Here is a 12,550-nt window from a genome sequence, read left to right as displayed (position 1 = left end):
CGTGCCGATACAGCGTCCCGGCCTGCGTGCCGACCCAGCGTCCCGGCCTGCATGCCGACCCAGCGTCCAGGCCTGCATGCCGACCCAGCGTCCCGGCCTGCGTGCCAGTGTCTTATCCCGGTCTGTAGCTCGTCTTTCGTGCCTGTGCCGCGTTCAGCTCTTCGTCGTCAGATCCAGCTCTACAGCCTGATCAGAGTTAGCTACTCTTCGGGTTTTGACAACTCGAGCCGCGTCCCATCCGAGGGCGCCCCCCTGGGCTAGGGTACGTTTTCCGTCCATATTCTCTCTGCATTTTATTATTTTATGGCTTAGTCTTGTACTCATATATTCGTTGGATCTGCCTCGAGCATCGAGGTATCGGGGGCCGGGTCAACCCGGTCGCTGGCTGCAGGTAACGTTGACCAGAGGACTTTCGAATACTTGGTCAACACGGGAGCCATCTCAGCACACCCCCCTCCGGGACGTCGCGACTTCGTCAACATTCTCGCCACCTCACCCGGCGGTCCGTCTGACTCAGCTTCCGGACGAGATCAGTCATTATATTGCACAAAATATTTTCCTAAAATGTTTATTGAAGTGACATTAATTGATGAGGAAGGATACCGAAGTCATAGACGTAGAGATAATGGGCGAACAATTCTAAAAAATGTTGTTAATCTTGATAACAGATTTGTTGTTTCCCATAAACGTTATTTGTTAATTTGGTACGAAGCTCATATGAATGTTGAATGGTGCAACCAATCTTGTGCTATAAAATGTTTGTTCAATTATATAAATAAAGGGTACAATCGCGTGGTCGTGTGGATGAAGTTAATATATACTACGATTGCAAATATATTTCCCCGTGTGAGTCTGCGTTGAGAATTTTTGGAGTTGATATTCAATATAGAGATCATCTGTTGAGCTGTCTGAGGATCTGAGCTTTCATCTTCTGAATGAATAAAGTATTATTTTTTAAGATTTGGATGAAATCCATACTGTTCTAGATTGACCTATTGTTAACCAGAGCATGCTTCTTACTTGGATGGAAACTAATAAGAAGGCAAGAGAATTAACATATGTTGAATTTCTAATGAAGTTTGTTTGGAAAAAAGATACATGAGAATTTGTTCCTAGAAAATATAGATTTTCAATCGATCATATTTTTTACGTTCCTCCGAGTTGTGGGGGCATGTGTTATTTAAGATGTCTCCTCACAGTAAACCGTGATGCTACTTGCTCAATTAAAAGTTGTTAAAAGTTCTAGATTATTGATAGCGTACTTTGTGTACTGTGAAAAATATTATCCACAGCGTGTAACGCACCTCGCGAAAAATAATATTCGCAATGTGTGTTGCGTGCCACATATAATATTTTCCACGACGTGTGTTGTGCGCTATGAAATGTATTTTCCCTAGCATGCAAATGCATACAGTTAATATTCTAATCCACAGTGTACAAATGTGCGCTATTAATGGTCCTAGTTATATTAAAAAATTAATTTCATTGATGGAAATAATAAATCAAAATTTTACAACAAATTTAGTGCAAATCTAATTCACACAAAATTAATAAAAGTCATTATTGTTCATTATACCAAAACAAGGTCTGAAGATCCAAAACAAGATGTAAAATCTCTAACAAACTAACTATTAGATAACAATAATTAAATATCCAATCCACACAAATCAGTAGCATATGTATCAATTATACAATACTATAAATTTAGATAAACATGCAACCATGCTTCCTATTGTGTTATCGAGAAACTGCATTTCATCATTTGGTCAAATTAGGTCTATCTTTTCCACTAAAACCTTATCAACCCAAACTTTCCAACATGATCCACCATGAATAACGTGATGCACTTTTATATTTGGATTTGTGGATACAATTCAACCTTCTGCAATAACTAATTCATCAGCAGACTAATAAAGTAGTTTACATTTAGTATCAACACAAATATCTCTATGACTCACCTTTCTCAAATTTGACTATAAATAAATAATACAAAGTTATTAATTCAATCATGTCTGTAGCAATTTTATGATTTAAAAATATAAAATTTTATGATAATTATCTAAAACCATGACCAAAACCATCACTTTTTGGCTATAAAAATCAACAATAGAAGGCTATGGAAAGGAATCATAGTTTATTCATCACAAAGAAGTCAAAGTCTCGATGTGGTTTAGGAGTAAATACCAGAAGTATGTAGACATATCGAAAAAAACTAAAAGGTGCTATGTATGCTATTGTTCTTTCATTTAATGTCAAGAAGATAAACTGGTAAGATTTCACATCAAAAACGAAGAGAAGAATTTAGGTTTCATTCATCAAAAAGTATAAGACTTTAAAAAATATGATATTTTGTTGGTGACATTGATTGATCAGATTACATACTCTCTTTGATCAATTGAGAAGTAAAAATGTAGGTAATTAGCAAGTTATAATGGTCAGTCTATTCATCACTGATTCTACAATTGATCTGCTATACTGTGCTATAATGAAATGCTGAAACCTCAGAAAAATATGCCATATGCCGTATGCCTCAACTATTCATGATTAGATCTCTCAAAAATACCTAATTAAACAAAGAAGAATGTTAATAATTAAAATCGAGTGGGAAGAACTACTTACAAAAGGATGATCCCTCCAAAACTCTAATAAAGACTTCCTCTAGAAATAGTTATAAAGACACTCGTCAAATAAATATAAATGTTTATTAAACAAAAAATAAATATCATGAGATCATATTGTTGGTGTAGTTAGCATTAATGATCTAACTCAAGCTTTAATGAATGATAAATAGATTAAGTTAGAAGTTGTGTTGTCTAATCTTATTATCAAGTGTGCAGGACTGAAAGACTTAATATAGGGACCAAACACCAAGCTGAAGTCCAGTCAAGTCAGGAGGACCAGACAATTAGAAAGAAGTCTAGTTGAGTCAGAGAAGACTAGACAATTGGCATGAAGTCCAGTTGAGTCAGGGAGAACCAAATGATTGACTGAAGTCCAGGTGGAGCATATAGCAAGAAGACCTAGTGGGTCAAGAGATCAAGATCAACTAAGTTCACAAATGGTAAGTAGAGGTAAACAACTGGAGGAGAGATCCAATGAGGATGCATTTCTGATTGAGGGAACAATATGTGTTGGTCCGACTTAGAGTTTCAGTAAAACTCAAAATCAGGGCTGGACAGTCTGGAGACTATAAAAAATTACTCCACTTTACATATTATTGCTTGTTGTGCTAACCTTGTGTTGTAGAAAATCAATTACTGGAAAAGGAATATCTAGGCGCTCGGACGAGTCCTAGGGTTCGAGGGCTCGGATAAGTGGATAGACACTTAGACTATGGCCTAAGGTGATGCTCACTAGTTGGCTAACCCACGTTAGTGGTCCAAGCGCCCAGATGGCACTCGGAGGTAGATAAAGTTTGAGGGATAAACTTTTGATTAGGTGTAGCTATGTCAGCACACTCTAGGTGCTCGGGGGTGACTCTAATTTCTAGGCACCCAGAGAGGTCCTATATAAAGGCATTGTTGTCACACACTACTCCAAGAAGCTTCACAACATCAATTATTTTGACTTTTATTCTCACGCGCTGCTCCAAGAAGCTTTGCACAACATTGAAAGGCTGCTCCGACAATCGATACTAAAGCTTAGACTCTACTTGTTGTTGGTACATTTTAGTTTATTACATTGTACTTAAATTCTTGTAATATTTTTGAGCTTATAGTGATTGCCCAATGAAAGTATTCAGCGAGTATGAGCCTTGGAGTATAAGTCGTTGAAGACTCTGAACTAGGTAAAACTACTTGTGTTAGCGCTTCTTTCCATCATTTATTTTTTGTTTCTTATTCTTATGATTTTTGAAAAAGTGATGAATGCTATTCACCCTCCTCTAGTGTCTTTTCAATACTACACATATACTATGAAATAAAGGAAAAAACATGACTTTTGCCTATGGTATCAAAGTCAATCTATCTAGCTATCCATTGGTACTTAAATCAAACAATTGTCAAAACTAAAATGCAATCCAACCTGTTGTAGGAGGAAGTGATCAAAATTTCATTTGAAAAGGAGACACTAGTGGTCTAGGATGCAAAATATTAAACAATGTGGGAGACCTTTAAAGATGGTGCGTTCAATTCTATTCATTTTGTAAAAACCTATAAAATAAGATCGAACCAAATAAAGATAAGGATTACAAGAGTGCCAAAAAAAGATCTCGACGAAGATGTTCAATTTAGTGGAGAGGTCCACAGAGAGAGCTTCATTGGAGAGAGAATGGACCAGGATGTTTGGTAGAGACGGAGTTTAAGGTTGGTGGTAGCGAAGTTTGTTGGAGCAATCTTGGTACCCTAGGTTTTGATGTTTGGGCAAATATTTAAGTTATATTTATTGTTGTATTTGATATGTATTGTGAGTGTACAGGATATAAGTACAACAAGGAGAGTCTAAGTATGATCTTGGCAAAGGAGGAAAGTCTAATGGAGAGTCTTGGTGGTGTAAGTCCAAACATGTAGTCTTGGTAGCGTAAGTCCAAGTATGACTTGACAATGGATGAAATCCACGAGGCACGGTCTCTTGGCAAAGGAAGACCTGACAACAATGATAAGACTGATGGAAGCTCCAAAAATCAAGGCATGAAGGATAGGGAGGCATCCAAGGAACGTGAGACTATTGGAGGAGGTATAAGGCTAAGTCTAAGTTGCGCGGGAAAGGACGAGTGCATGAGAGACTGTACTCAGGGTAAAATTTCAATGTTACTGTAGCATTACTATAGCATTATTGTAGCATTATTGTAGCAGTCGACTGGTGTTTTCATCAATCGACTGGTATCGAGTCGTTAGCATGTAACGGTCGAAATCCATGAAAGCCAGTCGACTGTTAAGTATGACAGTCGATTGGTGGTAGAAACATTGCTTGGATGTTTCCATCCGAGATCTATTTAATGGAGCTTGGGATGCTTGGAAAAGGTTGACAAAATTAGTAGTAGTTAACTCTAATTAGAGTCTCTAAGTGCTCTTGTGTGAGTTCTGGTGAGGTTTCTCCACCCACAAGGAGCTATGCGAGCTAGCCGGAAGTTCTTCGGGGAATCATCCACTGACGGATTGAGATCGTCCACCTTATGGACATCCATGGAGTATGACTAAGTGATTTCCGAACCACGTTACATAAACGTGTTAGAGTTTTGATTATCTTGGTTATTGCCTCTAGGTTTAGCTTTCTATTAGTTTTGTTTTGTATTTTTGCTATACACTAATAAGCGTAGGAAGTGACGATTTGGGTGACAAGCTATTCACCCCCTCCCCTAGTGGCTTCAAGGTCCTAACAAGTGGTATCAGAGGTTGATCGCTCTTTGTTCAACTAATCGCCAAAGGAGCAACCGCTAGAGAAGAAGATGGAGTCGAAGGGACCTCTCGGATGGGACGTCCCGATCTCACCTCCATATGAGAGTGAAGACTTTGGCTATTGAAAGTTGTGCTTGGAGACATGATTCTAAATGGATTGGAACCATTTGATGACATTGGAAGAGCTATTTAAGACTCCAACCGATAAGAAGGGAAAACGTCTCCGGCCTCGCTATTAGACTGAGGAGCAAAGGTAGCAATTAGAGGCAAACTAGGAGGTAACTAGAATTTTAATTAATTTATTACCTCCTAATGTGGTATTAAATGTAGGTGAGTACAAGAGTGCTCATAAGCTTTGGAGTAAGGTGATTGCGCTCCATGAAGATACTACACAACTCCAAGGAGTGGAGGAACCCAAGGAGAAGGGTTCATTGGTCCAAGGGAAGGACTAATTAGATATTGACATGTGCTCAACATCCAAGGAGGAGAAGAAAGATGAGAAGGTATCATCCACATCATACAGGGTTCACAAATTTGGAGGAGAAGTAACGAAAAGACCATATCTGCACCTTGAGATATTCTTGGAGCATTGTGATACGGTAAATTGTGAGGGTATCTTAACGGATGCCATTTGGTTGATACATTTCCTTTTAGTATCAAGGATAGGTTGAAGACTTGGTTTTATTCTCTCCATCCTCAAAGCATTACAAATTGGGAACAATTGGAGCAGTAATTTCTAAATTATTTTTTCCTTTCAAGTAGAACAATGTATATGAGGAAATGCATTTTTCTCAAGCAGATGGAGAATCACTATTTGAAGCATGGGAGAGATTCAAAAGTTTACTAAGGCAGTGCCCTCATCATGGTTTAGAAAGGTGGCTACAATTGCACATATTCTATATGGGGATTTCTTTCTCAAATAAATCTTTATTGGATTCATCAGCTGGAGGCTCTTTTATGAGCAAAAGTGTGGATGAAGCATATACATTAATTGATCAAGTGATATTGAACCTCCAAGAATAGTCAGATAATAGTTTGATGGATTCTCTCCTGATAATTCCAAATGTGCAAGCCATGAAGGTAAAAGAGTCTATCAAACAAAATGTAATTCAACCATTCAAGAATTTTTAAAATCACAAGTCACAGAATGAGGGGTTCGAATAGTTGGAGACAAAGATTGATAGTATAGTTTCAAAATGGTTCAAACATGACCCCCTCCTACTCAGACAAGGTCTAGTGAATAGTGTAATGATATTAAGTTGAGAGGTGACAAGAATCATGAAGAACTTCTAAAAAAAGACTTATATAGAATTGAGGAGAAGACAATAGAAGACCACAAAAATCTCAGTTTCATTACTCCAGAAAGTGCCCAAAGGCCATAAGTACCTTTTCCTCAATGGTTGTTCACACCATCACTAGACAAACAAGTTGAACCTCTACCACAAGCTCAAAGGAAATTTTAGGAAAAGATTGATCATTCCTTTTCAGGACCCCCATTAAGAATTCCTTTTCCACAAAGGCTAGTGGGGGCCAATGAAAACAAAGACTTTGGCAAATTATATTATTTTAATAGGGTTGAGTGTAGATTTCTTGATGTGCATAAAGATGAGAACTCTTTAGATGAGGAATGTAATGATAATGCAGTAGTCAGTAAGTTTTCAGATCTACCTCCTGGGTTTATAGGGCATTGTAGTGGAATAGAATTTTTAGATGATGATTGTGATGAGGTAGATCAATTCAAGACTGCAAGTGATGTTGTTGATTCTCCTATAGATGATATTGATCTTTGTGCATTGTTCAGCAATGTATGTGATGATGTTAGTGATATGGAAGGAAGTGTAGGGAGCTATGTTTTGGAAGCAGTATCTCAAGAATCACCTCTTTTGTCCACACAACCCTTTGAGTGTATGAGAGTTGAACATGTTATGGATTAATGTGTAGGGACTTATGCCGAGATGGCAGAGTCTCAAGAATCACAAACTTTAGTTATAATACTACCTCCTGAGCCAGAGCTAGAACTATCAATTGATTCAGAAGAAGTCACATATACTTGTTTAGCACTTTTAGGTATCTCTCAGCAATGTAAGGTTATTATTTTTAGTGATCTTTTAGAAAAATTCATAAAAGTACCTATAATCAATTTTGTAGGATGTGATTCATTTTTTCATTCATTTTTGTCAAATTTAATATGGTTCTAGTTCTTTCTTATATCGCATGCTTATGGGAGGTATGTTTTTCTTTTGCATGTACAAATTTCTCTTGGGTCAAAATTTGGAAACTCATTCTGAACTGTCTTCGATCACCTAAAAGAACTTTTAAGGAGACAAAGATGGAGAGAACAATACTTCACTTTTTATCTCCTGTCATAAAAGCTCTCTCCATAATAAGAGCCCTTGGTAGGTGAGTGTTGAAATATCTTACCCCTCCAAGAGAGAGATTTCGATGAGTTTATTGAGGTGGTCGAGCTAATGACCTTAAACAAGCACTTCTTGGGAGGCAACCCAAGTTTCTTTTTTTTTGTTATTATTTTAGTTTATTTTCTTTTATGTTTTCTTAACCCTATCCCTTTACTTAGTTTTTCTTGTCTATACTTCTTTTTCAAGATACATTGTTTAGGAGGCTTGAGGATACTGGAGTAATTTCAGAACATGATTGACCAATTAACACGACACGTCTCATTTGGTATCTCCTTTAACCTTAACTCTCTTTCATATTTGACTTTGTTTTCATTGGGCTAATGAAAAATTTAAGTTTGGGGGGATGCATACTTAGATGCATATACGTTGGGTTGGGTTATAGTTTAGATTTTGATGATAAATTGTTGCACTTTATTTTCTTAGATTAGTTTTCTCTCAAGTTTTGAGGCATTTTGAGTTACACTATCCATACCATTACTGCTGACTTGTCCATGAGTAAACTACTAGCACATTTATTATTTAAATTTCATGAGTTACACCTCTCAGTGCTAGTATATTTAGTGATCTATTTTTCTATCTCTAGTAAAATAAAATGAGCATGGCATTAGTTTGATGACAAAATTTTTCGCATGTTTATAGTTTAGATTCATGTTGTTAGGATATGAGTGCTAGTATGTTTGGTGATCTACTTTTCTCTATCATTAATAGCAAGACATGAGCATTGTTTTCCATTGAAAGAATTTAGTTATAGTCTAGCTTGAGGATCTCTATACACCTTGCCTTATTTTGATAGTTGAAAATAGTCATGATTCATTAGACTTGATGAGTACTTGAATTTTCATGGGGATTTCTTAACTACATCTTGGTCATTAGATTGGTGCTCGAATCATTAAAAATTATTTGGAAAAATGTAAATCCCACCAATTGCATCTTTACAAATGTGTAATTGAAAAAAAATTTATGAAATAAGGGATTGAAAAATTTGTTGTCGTGAGTAGAAACTAGTTGTTTGCCCCTTTGAAACCGAGTTAGGTTACTGGGGAAATGAACACTAGGTTTCTCTTGATATCAAGCACATTCTTTAGACCTTGGGTAGATTTAGGATAGATAAACCAAGCAGTGCTTCTGTTGGGAATGAAAAGAAAAGATGGTTTAATGACGACTTGACTAGGATTAAGAGTTAATACTTGAGGAATTTAGGCCACGATCTGCACTGAGCACGGAGAACTTATTTATAGGCCAAGATTAAATCTATTTATGATCATGTTCATTATTGATATTGTTTGATAGAGTTAAGTTGATTCACCAAGGATTATGATGTACTTATTCCTACATATGTTTCTAGATTGTAGAATTTTATTTGATAACAATCAAGTACTTTATTTTAGACCATTCTTGATTATGCTCATTGATTTTTCTAGTTTGATAGAAATGGATAAAATCATTAGGTATACACATTTTAAGTCATGAATCTAGATTGCAGAGTTTGCTTAAGGACAAGCAAAAGTTTAAGTCTGGGGGTGTGATGTGCATAGATTATATATGTTATTTTGTAGGGTTTAACACACATCTTCTTATATTCATTGTCTATGATCTATGTGTTGATACAGTTTGACCTGGCTGTTGTTTTGATGTTGACACTGATTTAAGTTTGTATCAGATATAAATTAAACTCAGATTGATTACTGATCAAGGTTGATCAGGTGGAAGGGAAAAGTCCAAGTATGGAAACTTGGCACGCGAAGTCGGAGAGGGCTCGGTAGCTCATTCTCTGGACCGGACGAAGTCGGAGAGGGCTCGGTAGCTCGTTCTCTGGACCGGACGAAGTCGGAGAGGGCTCGGTAGCTCGTTCTCCAGACTAGGTCAGAGAGGGCTCGGTAGCTCGTTCTCTGGACCGGACGGAGTCGGAGAGGGCTCGGTAGCTCGTTCTCCGGACTAGGTCAGAGAGGGCTCGGTAGCTCGTTCTCTAGACCAGGAAGGCTTTAGGGTTTAGGGTTGGGAAGCTCTAAACCTACATAGGCATTAGATCGGTCTGTTGACCGATCCAGTGATACTATGGTTATCTGATCGGTCACCAGACCGATCAGTAACCAATCAGTAACTCTCCGTGAACTCACCGAGAATTACTGATCAGTCTGTAGATCGATCAGGAGGCAACGAAGTTCGGGAGAAAGGATAGGGGGATCGGTCTGTGGACCGATCCACCTATAGCCTGATCGGTCCACAGACCGATCAAAGCCCTCTTGGGCTGATCAGGCTGTGGATCGGTCTGCTGACCGATCCACAATAATGTCTGTAGTTTCTGTTGTTTCTCTGCAACTTCTGATTCGTCTGATTTAACCATCTGCTGTGAGCTTTTTAAATCTGCAGGTTGCAGGTATCATGCCAATGCTTAAATTCAAATCAAGCTCCATCAGAAGAATAAGACAAAGTGTTCTTTCTACTGTGTTTCGCTGCAAATGGTGCAATTAGAGCATCAACGTTTACTGGCTACGATCTGGCTGCGATCAGCTGGCAATCAGCTTGACTCCTGCTTATTGGTTCGAGCTCAGAGACACCTGTGAAGACCATGGGTTCTATTGGTGTGAGTTCAGAGAACCATATGAGGAGGAAGAGTGATTGGTGACGCCTTAGCTTGCAGCAGTGATTCGGTGCAGGTTGACAGCGATTCGGTACAGGCTGAACGCAGTGGAAAAGCAGAGGCATAAGAAGAAGGATGTAGAGATGTTCGAAAAAAAGAGAGAAAAACTCTCTGTCGATCAAGCGAGTGTGCTAAGCTTTGAGCTCTTGGCTGAGAAGCTGCTTCCTTCTTGCGCTCTGCTTTCACTGTCGTCTTCGCGTGGCTGTGAGCATATTCTTTATTCTCTTTAGCCACTGATCATTGTAAGTCTTGTGCTTTATTTACATATCTTCTGAGACTTTGTGGAGAGGTTACTCCACCGAGAAGGAGGAAATCTTTAGTCGGAATTTATCCGGGGTGTGATCTACCGAAAGATCAAGGGATCGTCCACCTTACGGACACGCCGAGGAGTAGGGGCAAGTTATTCCCGAACCTCGTACATACTGGTGTTAGTGGTGTTTGTCTCTTTTTCTTGTATTATATTTTCGTTTGCATATTTCCGCTGCGCTAACGACTTGTAGGAAGAAATTCTTTAAGCTTTTAGAGGAGGCTATTCACACCCCCCCTCTCTAGCCATCCGAAGATCCTAACAAGTGGTATCAGAGCAAGGTTCTCTTCATCCGGATTAACACCCTAAAGAGCAAGAAGATGGCTATGAAGGAAGGGTTTAGCACCAATCGTCCACCCTACTTCGACGGAGCAGACTTTCAATATTGGAAGAGCCGCATGGAATATTATCTCAAGACCGACATCTCAATGTGGTTCTCCGTCAAGGAAGGGTTTACACCTCCGAAGGACGAAGAAAGTAAGGAACTAGACTCATCAAGGTGGTCCGCCGAGCAAACTCGCAAAGGACAAGCCGATGCCAAGGCAGTGGTCACTCTACAATGTGGGATAGCCAAGGATCAACTCATCAAGGTAGGTCTATTCATGAGCGCAAAAGACTTGTGGAACAAGCTCATCGAGCTCCAAGAAGGAACTCGAGACTCTCGGATCGCCAAGAGAGATTTATTCTTAAATCAATTACAAAACCTCACCATGAAGGAGAACGAGACGGTAAGTGAACTACACGGAAGGTTCAAAGAAATTATCAATGGTCTTCATTCCGTAGATGAACGCGTAGAGAATCGCGATCTTATAAGGTATGCTCTCAAAGCCTTTCCGAGGAATGCCTTGTGGTCATCTATGGTAGATGCCTACAAGGTCTCCAAGGACCTTTCAATTGTTAAATTAGATGATTTTTTTTGTGAAATGGAACTCTATGAATTTGCTAACAAGGGTTAAAAAGAGAAAGGTATTGCCTTAGTTGCAGGAGAAAAGAGCAAAGATGGAAGAAGGAAGAAAGCAAAGAAGAAGGAAAAAGAGATTCCTTCATCCTCATCCTCCTCCGAGTCCGATGATGAAGGTGGATCATCATCAAGCGAGATGACCAACTTTGTAAGGAGAATCATGAGAAGGAGCCGGAGATACAAAGGGAAAGGTAAATCTATCGATCAAAATGTTGATAAAACTAATGTCACTTGTTTTGAGTGTAGCAAGAAAGGACACTATCGGAGTGAGTGTCCAAAACTCAAGAAGAAGGAGGAAAGGGTCAAGAAGAAGAAAGCTCTCAAAGCTACTTGGGATGAATCCTCCTCAAGCTCGTCGGAGGAAGAGAAGAAGGAGAAAAGCACACGTCAATTAGCATTCATGGCAAGGGAGGAACCGGATTCCGGGAGTGATGGTGACACGAGTGATACCTCAGCCGCGACTTCATCATCTTCGGATGATGAAGAGGTAACTTCTCCTCATTTAGAAAAATGTTATAAAACCATTGCACATTTATCTACTTTACTTAAGAAATCAAAAACTCAAATTAAATCATTAAAAGATGAAGTAGAGCACTTGAGGGCCCTTAGGGAAGATGAGGTTGATGACCTTGATCAAGAGGCCCTTGAGGATGAAAACAAAGCCTTAGAGGGTGAAGTTGAGAAACTCAAGAAAATGCTTGAAAAATTCTCAACTAGCTCTAAGACCTTAGATATGATTCTAAATGCCCAAAGGGCGGTCTACAACAAGGCTGGGTTAGGATATCAACCTAAGGAGTCTAGTTTCATTTCGCTAATGTCTAGAACCCAATTTCATAGATCACATGCTTCTAGGGTTCATGAGACTAGGAAGGTTGTGACCAAGGCATG

General features: G+C 38.8%; 1 pseudogene; it reads right to left on the bottom strand.

Annotated features, from left to right (window-relative positions):
- Nucleotides 1–6,139: 6,139 nt before the first annotated feature.
- On the bottom strand, nucleotides 6,140–6,205 carry LOC121968822 (annotated as a pseudogene).
- Between the last annotated feature and the right edge of the window lie 6,345 nt (nucleotides 6,206–12,550).

Source organism: Zingiber officinale, chromosome 3B (assembly GCF_018446385.1).
Source record: "Zingiber officinale cultivar Zhangliang chromosome 3B, Zo_v1.1, whole genome shotgun sequence".
NCBI classification, from domain to species: domain Eukaryota; kingdom Viridiplantae; phylum Streptophyta; class Magnoliopsida; order Zingiberales; family Zingiberaceae; genus Zingiber; species Zingiber officinale.
The sequence above is the reverse complement of the archived record's forward strand: the minus strand, read 5'-3'. Positions and strand labels throughout refer to the sequence as shown.